Raw genomic sequence first — 10,347 nt, 5'->3', positions numbered from 1 at the left:
CTAAATACAATAACTAAGAAAACGCCATGAAGGCTATGTTAATCAGTTTGATGAAAATATCTCAAATTGTATATAAAACCAGCGCATTGTACCCCATGATTACATTAATGCACACAGCTATGATTTAATAATAAAAAAATGTAAAATAAGCCTTAGAAGAATCAGACTTCCTTGAAGTATTTTCACTATGCTCCAGAAAAACAATCAAATCTCAAAAATTATTTTAGGAATACAAAAAGAATCCAGTTCCCAAGAAAGTAATCTGGCACCCGGTAAAAAATTACTGGGGATGGAAAGAGTAAGAATGAGGAGAAAAATCTATCAATAACAGAGGCAGAAATGGCAGTGAAGATAGAATTAATACACAAGACCATTAAATGGTTATGATAACTATATCCTATATATTTAAGAAGGTAAAAAAAAATAGCATGATTAAAAAAAAGACATGAATATATTTTTTAAAGACCAAACATAAACAAAGAGAAATAAAAATGTTTTAAATGTAAAATACTCTGGATGGAATTAACAGCAGATTGATGTAGTTACTGCAGAAGAACAGATTTGTGATCCTGAAGACAGACACAGTAATAGAAACTATACAAAATTAAACACAGAGAGATGAGTGAAAAAAATAAACAAAACATTAGTGAGCTATAGACAACTGCAAGCTGCCAAACATATGTGTAATTGAAGTTTTCACAAGAGAGGGAAGGGGATGGAAGAAACATTTACTTAAAGTAATGGCAAAACTTTTTCCACATTTAATTTAAAAAACTATAATCCACAGATCTAAGAATCTCAATAAACCTCAGGTACAAGAAATACGAAAACACTAAGACACATCATAATCAAATTGTTCAAAACAGGAAATGAAGATAAAATCTTCAAAGCAGCCAGAAAAAAATGATTCATTATTTACAGAAGAACAAAGGATAGTGGTAGACTTAATCATGAAAATGTGTAAACCAGAAGATAGTAGAATCATGCTCTTAAAATACTGAAAGAAAAAAAAATAAGGTCAACTGTTGTAGGGCTGGGATGAGGGAAATAGGCTGACTCTTACCATGAGGATCCCACTTCAATGTAGAAAAGAATGCCTAATAGAATTTCCAACTAAAATGGACACAAAATTCAGGGGGGAGGTGGTTGTCCCTTTTTCCTTATTGAGTTATTCAAAGAAAAGTTTAAGTTAGTCTATACTGATAAATGTCAAACAAAGGGAAATATAGTGTTTTGCTTATCTCTCTGGATTCCCATGTTCCCTTGAATTTTGGTTTGGTAATTATGTATTCTCTTTTTTTTTTTTTTTTTTTTTTGGAGACAAACCCTCAAGAGTGCTATGACATCACAGGTCACAGCAACCTCCAACTCCTGGGCTTAAGCGATTCTCTTGCCTCAGCCTCCCGAGTAGCTGGGACCACAGGTGCCCACCACAACGCCCTGCCATTTTTTGGTTGTAGTTCTCATTGCTGTTTGGCAGGCCCAGACTGGATTCAAACCTGCCAGCTCTGGTGTATGTGGCCAGCACCTTAGCCGCTTGAACTACAGGCACCAAACCAATTATGTATTCTCTCTTTTTTTTTTTTTTCTCCAAATTCCTGGTTTAATAAGGACTTATATTTTGAGGGGAAAAGGTCCCAAACATCAGGCTGTTCACAAAAATAACCCACAGTATCAACTTTAGAAAACAAATCTTAAGACTATTACACTAATTATTTTTCTAAAGGATGCATTTGACATGCCGACTCTCATTCACAAAAATACATTGTTACATTTGTGTTGAATTGCCCCACATTAGCACTCTTACATGGGGTATAACACATACTTCTAACTCAAAGCTGCTCTTAGGTGCTACTTTAACTAAATGAGATTGCCTTTGCAGTTAGGGAAGCAACTACTTAACTCATGTTATGAATGGAAAGAACTGTACTCCCTGCATGACAAGAGATTATTTTGGAGACAGCTGATAAAAACCATACATCCTTTTTATTGTTAAGTCATAAAGAGGTATCAAAATTAAAAGCAAAACATTACAGGGTAAGACTTAACAAAACTACTAAGGAGCATCAAAGGAAGTGAAAATGGGACTAGGTGCAGGGCAATATGAATTAATGAACATGGGAAGGACAAGGATGGGGCAACAGTGAGCATGTGGTGAAGATACTAGGGGGAGAGGATCTGGTGAGAATTTTCATCTACACAAGCACCTAGATAAAGAAATAATGGGATAAGATTTCTAAACCCCACTATGTGCTTAAGAGTCATCCTCGCCATTGGCGCTGTCTCTGTCATCCTCTCCTTCCTCAGGCTCTTTTTCATCATCCTTGATCAGCTCCAGCTTTCCCATAGATTTCACCTGGTCTTCCCCCCTTTCTTCATTATCATCATCATCTAATAAGTCCCCCTCTTCAGCAGAGTCATCTGCACCCCCCTCAGACTCCATCTTCACATTAGTCTCATCTTTCTTCAGGGAGCTGCTGCTCTGCTCCTCTTCTGACTTCTCGTTCTTCAGCTCTACTGCTGCTTGTTTGCTCTGATCCTTTTCAATTTTTTCCAGGTTTTCCAGTAAAGAATCCACTTTTTGTTTGATCTGGGTCAATTCCTTCTTAATGGCCTGAGGTCATCTCCTTTCAACTTTCCAGACTTGGAAGAGGAACCTCGCTGTCCACTCTTAGAATTGAAGCCACTTTTCCCCTTCGCGAGGTGCTCCCTGAGACATGCTGGCGTTTTGAGGGCACCACAGCCCGAGCAATAGGAGGAGGAGGAGGAGCACGTGCTGGGTAACTGTACATCCTGTCATAATAATCCCGTTGAAAGTCATAATCCAAGTCAAAAGAGGAGCTAAGTAGAGGGGACGGAGCAGGGTGTTCTGGTGCTGACCCGTCCATCTCCGCTGCAGATCGTTTCACACCTGCTTTTCCTCGATTCACTTTTGGCTCTGCAGCCAGATTACTATCTAAAACTTGGCCAGCAATCATTCTGCCATCCTCTCCTGCTACAGCAGCCCGGGCATTCCTCTCATTAACATACTGAACAAAGGCAAAGCCCTTGTGAACAGAGCAACCCACAATTTTGCCATATTTTGAGAAAATTGCTTCCACATCAGACTTCTTCACCACAAGAGTGTTGAGATTCCCAATGAATACACGGGAGTTCATGGAGCGAGGGTCTGTCTTGTTGGTAACATTGCTAGCCATTGCGTTTTGATGTTGAGGTTCTTCACAAAGCGGAAAAAATGTAGCTGAAGATCAAAAAAATCTCACAGGAGGGGGGAGGGAGAAGAGATTCGATTCTAAGTCTCCTACTCCCGGGTTCTACGTGGAGAAGCCGAGTACTGCTCGAGGTCGACAACGCGGCCACAACCGCTCTGTCTTCGTCTCTTCACAAAATCTATGTATTCTCTTGACAGCATTTTTATACATTTACTTTGTTTTCAGGGACAGGGTGGTCTGAATAACTTAGCTTCTCCATCTTTCTGGCAAAGGAATCAGTATTTTCGCGGTTATTCTCCATTTCATTGCAAAGTATTGTAAATCTTTTATTATTTAAAGTCCACAGTTTACATAATTACTCATATTCCTGGTATTCAATAAGACAGGAAGTTACATACATCATAAAAAGTCATAATAGGGAGCAAGATAGCTGAATAAGAACCTCCAGCAATTGTCCCTCCGCATGAACACCAAATTCAACAATTATCCACACAAGCAAGCACCTTCAGGAGAACCAAAAATCAGGTGAATAATCATACTACCTGGCTTTAACATTGTATTAAGGAAGGAGGCACTGAAGAGGGTAGAAAAGACAATTTTGCATTGCCTATGCCACCCTTCTGCCATCTCGGGACAGTGCCACACCAGCACACTGAGTGAAGAGAGAATGAGTTCCTGGTGGAAGGAGATTGAACTGATGGTGAAACTTTCCACTGAACTCAGGGCTGCCCTGGCACAAGAGAACACAGCACAGCGCAGGATTCTGCCACTGCCCATGGATGGATTATTTATTAATAGATTAAACTGGCCAAAGGAAAATCCTTGCCCTGAGATCTGCGTTCTTGCTAGCCCTACCACTGGCTGACATAAAGCAGCCTGGGGCCTGGACTGAATTCAGGAGGCAGTCAAGACACAAAGTCTGCATTCCTTGGGAAACTCCTGTAGCTGTGCTGGCTTGGAGCCACCGGACTTGTGGTGCTCATGACCCCTTGTGAGACATCAGCAGTGGTGGCCAAGCTAGTGCCTATATAACCTGTCTTCCACAACTACAGGCAGTAGAATTTAGGGAGTCTTCTACTTAGACAAAGGAAAAGGAAAAGTTCAGAGGACTTTGTTTTGCAACTTGAGTATCAGCTCAGCCACAGTAAAAATGAAGTATGAAGCAGACTCCTAAAGCACCTGAGTCCAGGCCTTAGTTTCTGGATGCATTTCTGAACCCACCCTAGGCCGGAAGGAAACATACTGCCCCAAAGGGAAGGTTCTGGTAACATCTGCCACCTGCTGACTGAAAAGCCCTTGGGCTTGAAATAAACATGGGCAGTAGCCAGGCAACAGTCACCATGAGCTTTAAGTAAGACAGGGCTGGCTTTAAGTGTGATCTGGCACTGGTGGCCACAAGGGAGTGCCCATGTCACTTCTCTACCAACTCCAGCAGCCCAGCATAGAGAATGAGGGAAGAAAGTGAGAGATGTTGCCTATTGATCCAGGGAATTCTCCCATATCTGACACAAGTCCATCAAGGTAGTACCACGAGGATCTGCAATCGTCACATTAGTGGGCTTGGGGCACCCCAATGCTGATACAGCTACAGAGACCTGGGGCTTAGATCACAACACTCAATTTCCTTTGAAGATCTGGAAAGCCTTCTCAGAACAACAGGTTCAAATAAGTTCAGACTGTGAAGATAGAAATAAATACCTAACTCTTCATTGCCCAGACATTGACAAACATATATAAGCTCAAGAACACCCAGGAAAACATGACCTCACAAAACAAACTAAATAAGGTACCTGTAACCAATACCAGAGTGATGGAGATATGTGACCTGTCAGACAAGAAATTCAAAATAGCTGTCCTAAATAAAAACAATGAACTTCAAGACAACTCAGAGAAGGAATTCAGAAACCTATCAGAGAATTTTAATAAAAAGATTGAAATACTTTTAAAAAATCAAGCAGAAATTCTGGAGCTGAAGAATTCAATTGACTGACTGAAAAATGTGTCAGAGTTTCTCAGTAATAAAACTGACTGAGCAGAAGAAAAAATTAGTGAGCCTAAAGATAAGCTATTTGAAAATACACAGTCAGAAAAGGGGGAAAAAGAATAAAAAAGAATGAAGTACACCTATGAGATCTAGAAAATAGTCACAAAAAAGGCAAATTTAACAATAATTGACCTTAAAAAGGAAGAAGAGAGAGAGGTTGGGGTAGAAAAATTTATTTGAAGACATAATAGTAGAAAACTTTCCAAACCTAGAAAAGGATATTCAAGTACAAGAAGGTTATAGAGCACCAAGCAGATTTAATCCAAACAAAACTACCTCAAAGCATTTTTAATCAAGGTCCCAAAGGGCACAGATGAAGAGAAGTTTTTAAGGGAAACAAGAAAAAAAGACAAAACAATATACAAAGAAGCCCCAATATGTCCTAGCAGGAGACTACTCAGTGGAAACCTTGTAGGCCAGGGAAGCGGCAGGAAATTTTCAAAGTGCTGAAGGAAATTAGACCCTGATCTCTTGCCTTATACAAACATCAAATAAAAACAGATTAAAGACTTAAATATAAGACCTGAAACTATGAAGCTACTGAAAGCTAACATCAGGGAAAACACTGCAGGACATTGGTCTGGGCAAAGACTTCTTGAGTACTAGCCCTAAAGCACAGGCAACCAAAGTAAAATTGGACAAACCATATCATATCAGGCTACAAAGGTTCTGTACAGCAAAAGAAACAATCAACCAAGAGAAGAGAAAACCGATGGAATAGGGTAAAATATTCACCCATCTGACAGGAGTATATAGTTAGAACAGCTGCAACAACTCCATAGGAAAAAATATAATATAAAATATAATGATCTGATTTAAAAATGAGCAAAGTATCTGAATAAACATTTCTCAAAAGAACACATAGAAATGGCCAACAGGTATATGAAACAACTCTCAACATCAGTAGTCATCAAGGAAATGCAAGTCAAAACTGCAATGAGATGTCATCTCACTCCAGTTAAAATGGCTTTCATCAAAGACACAGGCAATAACAAGTGCTAGAGGATGTGGAGAAAATGGAAACCTTCTACACTGTTGGTGGGAATGTAAATTAGTGCAACCGCTATGGAGAACAGGATGAAATCTCATCCAAAAACTGAAAATAGAACTATCACATAATCCAGCAATCTTACTACTCGGCATATATCCTAAGTGCAGGGGAGGGATCAGTATATCAAGAAGACTTCGATACTCCTATGTTTATTTAAGCATGATTCACAATAGCCAAGATTTGAAATAAACCTAAGTTTCCATCACTGGATGAATGGATAAAGAAACTGTGCTACCTATATGCAATGGAATATTATACAACCATAAAAAGAACAAAATACTGCCATTTGCAACAACATAACTGTAACTAGTGAACATTATGTTGAGTAAAATAAGCCAAGCACAGAAACAAAAATTTTGCAAGTTCTCACTTAGTTAGCAGATCTGCAAGCTAAATATTAAAAACAATTAATCTCATGGAGAATAGAATAATGGTTACCAGAGGCTGGGAAGGGAAGCAGGAAAGGAGGAGACAATATGATGATGGTTAATGTGTATAAAAATATAGTTAGATAGCTAGATAGGATGAACAATATTTGATAGCACAACCAAGCAACTATAATCAATAATAAGTTAGTATATACTTTAACTAAAAGAGTGGAATTGAGATGTCCTGAACACAAAGAAATGATAAACTACTGATGTTATGGATGCCTGATTACCCTGATTTGATTATTATATATTGCATGCCTGTATTGAGACATCACCCTATAAATATATACAACTATTATCTACTCATAATATTCATAATTAAAAATTTTTGAAAAGATTTTTTAAATGGCACAATGTATGGAAATCAAACAAAGTAACATAGGTGCCACTCTCCATTCACATGGAGTTCCATTCTACATGGTCCCTCAAGGACTTCATTTACTGTGTGTGTAGGACACGTGGGGAAGGCACATTGTTCACCATAAAATAAAAACTTCATGAAACTTAATTTTCCCACTCATTTTTAAGTTAAAAATAAGCTAGCTTTAATAAAATTTCTAATATACTCTAAACTGTATGGATCATATTGTTGAAAATTGAACTATACAAAACCGAGTTTTTAAGTCAAAATGGTTAAATATTGGCAATTTCTTTCTTTTTTAACCTCTTCTTTTATTATTTTTTTATTTTTACATAGACATGTGATTATTAGGTTTCCACTTTTTGCCTTCACAGAATTAAAAGGGCTTAAAATTTAACGACAATAACAATGTTTAAGGTAAGGACTAAAAACAAAAACCTCACAAAGAATGAAGATAAATACATTCAGAAAAGAAATCAGACGATTGCTGCAACAAAGTATTAAGCAATAATAATAATGGTAATGCAAAGAAAGTAATATTCACATTGTCAAATAAGAGTATGTCTATTATAGAATGCTTTCACTCTGAGGCTCAGTATAGAGTCATCAATTAACTTCGTACTACTTTTTTCCAAAGTCTCAAAAAATAGACAACTAATATTTATAAATAAAAATAAGATCATGTCAAATCTTATAGACCATAGAAAAAGAAGAAATACTTCAAAATCATTCTGCTTAATCTGGATACACCTGATATTAAAATTGGAAAAAATATATTATTATAAAGGGAAAATTACAAACATAATTCACTTTTAAATGAGGATGCAATATCCTGTCTCCTAAACAACATATTAACAAGATGAAGTAAAAATTAATGTTTAAGTGATGTACTTTAGTCAAAATTGAATCCAATTTATGTGGGAATTACTCACTATTTTCTCTTTTTTTCTTGTCCTTACCCTCACCCCCTCCCTAATATTGGCAATTTTTTATGTTTCATCTTAATTCATCTCATGTCAGAGACCACTGATATAACCAAAAGTGCATAAAATTGGGAGGCAGAGTGTTGGTCTCACCATTTAGTTATCTCTGGAGCTTTGAGACATTAATTTGCGTCTTTGAAACTCTGAGCACTGGGAGATTCAAGCAACATGACTTTCCCAAAATGGAAACGGGTAGAGTAGAATGGTTACCACAGTGATCGCGAGAATCAGCCAATGTAGGATCAGATACTGATCTACTAGATGAGTCAGCTTGGTCTTATTCTACGAACAGTCTGCGCCTCATTTCCTCATCCATAGAACAGGGATAACAATAACACCTACATCTTAATGTCTCAAAAATGATTTAATACATAGGTTTATAAAATGCTTCAAAAAGTATCTAGCACATAATAAGCTAATAGATACTCAATTTTCATTACAGTGGACACTCAAGAAATGCAAACAGAAGCAAAGCTAATGAACTAGAACCTACCAGCAATATTGAACAGAACAGACACCTGTAACCCTCATCATCATCGGCACAATTTTGATACTTCCAAGAAGGCAAAAGATAGCAAATTATAATAATTACTTGTTAATATAGGAAATGGTTGTTTAGAAGAATAGAATGTACATTAAACATTTCGCTTGCATCATATGGAAAGTTGAAAATCTGCGTGGAGTTTTTCAGTAATGCACTTCATTTTGCCAATGTAGAAATTTGGTGGAATGAATTGTTGAAATCCTCTATGTTCCTTCTCCACATGGCTTCTGCTCCAAGGAAAATGTGGCATAAGGAGCTCACAGCTAGAGTTACTATCAAAAGCTAGGCAAGCAGAGAAATATTTATGCTACTATAGCATTCTGCAATTATGGAACACAATAGCACCTTCAGGCCAAATGTTAAATCCTATAGTTTGAAATGTTTGCCCCAACTTTGTCTTGTACCACATGTATTCTGCAGTTTTGTGACCTCTCTAATAAAGGTTTCCAAATTTTCTTGGTTCATAGTGCCCTTAGTTTTCCCCCGTAATTTTTTATGGCTCCCTAAGTCAAAAGAAATAACCTAATAATTCTGTTTATTAAGTAGTTAGGCCCCAGCTACTTAAAAGTATTTGTAGCCTAAAAAATTCACTGTTTTAAAAAATAAAATCCTCAAATTGAATAAAAATATTTTTACAGTTGCTTACCAGTGGGATATATGGGCCTGTTGGTCACTGCACAGATTCTCAAACACTGGAATCACATTGGATGCTGCCACCTTCATTCCTTGTTCCACATTGCACATTGATTTTTGCACAGCAGCTGCCTTTTAACAGGACTGTTAGAATGACAGCTTTGCAAAGATATGACATCATCATCAAAATGGATGCTACTCACCCTGTGCCCCACAGATGTCACCAAGTTTTCTGTGAGGTTGTTAATTATCCTATGGTGCCTTTGTAAATTTGCTGTGGCACTACAGGACACCTCGGCACTCAATTTGGGAACCAGGGCTCAATACCATTTCCTATGTATTTAAAGTTATTCCAAATAGTTATCTATTATGTACAGAATGCTTTGTATGAATCTAAACATCACTTTCCACCTTTCAAGGTGTCTAATTGAGAAAGAACCTGGATGATGGTTTGAATAACTAATTGTAAGGAGGTGCAACATCAAAAAATACTTAATGGAGATATTTTGTATGTTAATGGACTTGAGAGAAGGAGAAAAGGATTATATAGTCCTCAGGAAGTTTAGCACCCTTGGCTAAAATAGCTTATATGTATGTGATCTGATTATGTCATTTCCTCACTGAACTCTGTTAATATCCTTTCTCTATCTCTGCTATACAGTCTTTCAGTTTTAGCTCCCTTTCTTTTTCCTGATCCTCTTCTGTCTCTTTCTGATACTATATCTCTCCCCCTGCCTTCCAGCCCCGCACCTTCGAGTGTAATCATACCACCACCACCCTAATAACCTCTAAAATTCCCAACTCTCTGTGTTTCATGTCCAGCAGAATACATTTCTCCTCATTAGTCACTTCATGAATTCTCATTCATCCTTCTATCCCACCTCAAAATCTTTCTTAGAGAAATCTTTTCCTACCCTTACCCTGATTACTCTTCCCCTTTCAGGAAAAATTTCCCATTCTCTCTGTCTCTTCTCATAGTACTCAGTATATATGCATGTGTTTTTCTATAAGAAAAGATAGATAAATGGGTGGATATGGAAGAGAGAGAGAGAGATAGATAGATAGATAAACACATATGGAATTTCTTA

General features: G+C 37.4%; 1 pseudogene across 1 annotated transcript; it reads right to left on the bottom strand.

Annotated features, from left to right (window-relative positions):
• Window positions 1–1,574: 1,574 nt before the first annotated feature.
• On the bottom strand, window positions 1,575–3,385 carry LOC100958829 (annotated as a pseudogene). The gene is made up of 2 exons (XR_153973.3): window positions 2,881–3,385; window positions 1,575–2,841 (listed from the first exon to the last, which is right to left on the bottom strand). The product of XR_153973.3 is annotated as a heterogeneous nuclear ribonucleoprotein C-like (transcript).
• Between the last annotated feature and the right edge of the window lie 6,962 nt (window positions 3,386–10,347).

The sequence above is a fragment of the Otolemur garnettii genome, unplaced genomic scaffold (genome assembly GCF_000181295.1).
Source record: "Otolemur garnettii isolate 467f Iridium unplaced genomic scaffold, OtoGar3 scaffold00072, whole genome shotgun sequence".
NCBI classification, from domain to species: Eukaryota; Metazoa; Chordata; class Mammalia; order Primates; family Galagidae; genus Otolemur; species Otolemur garnettii.
This window is presented reverse-complemented; position numbering and strand designations above follow the sequence as displayed.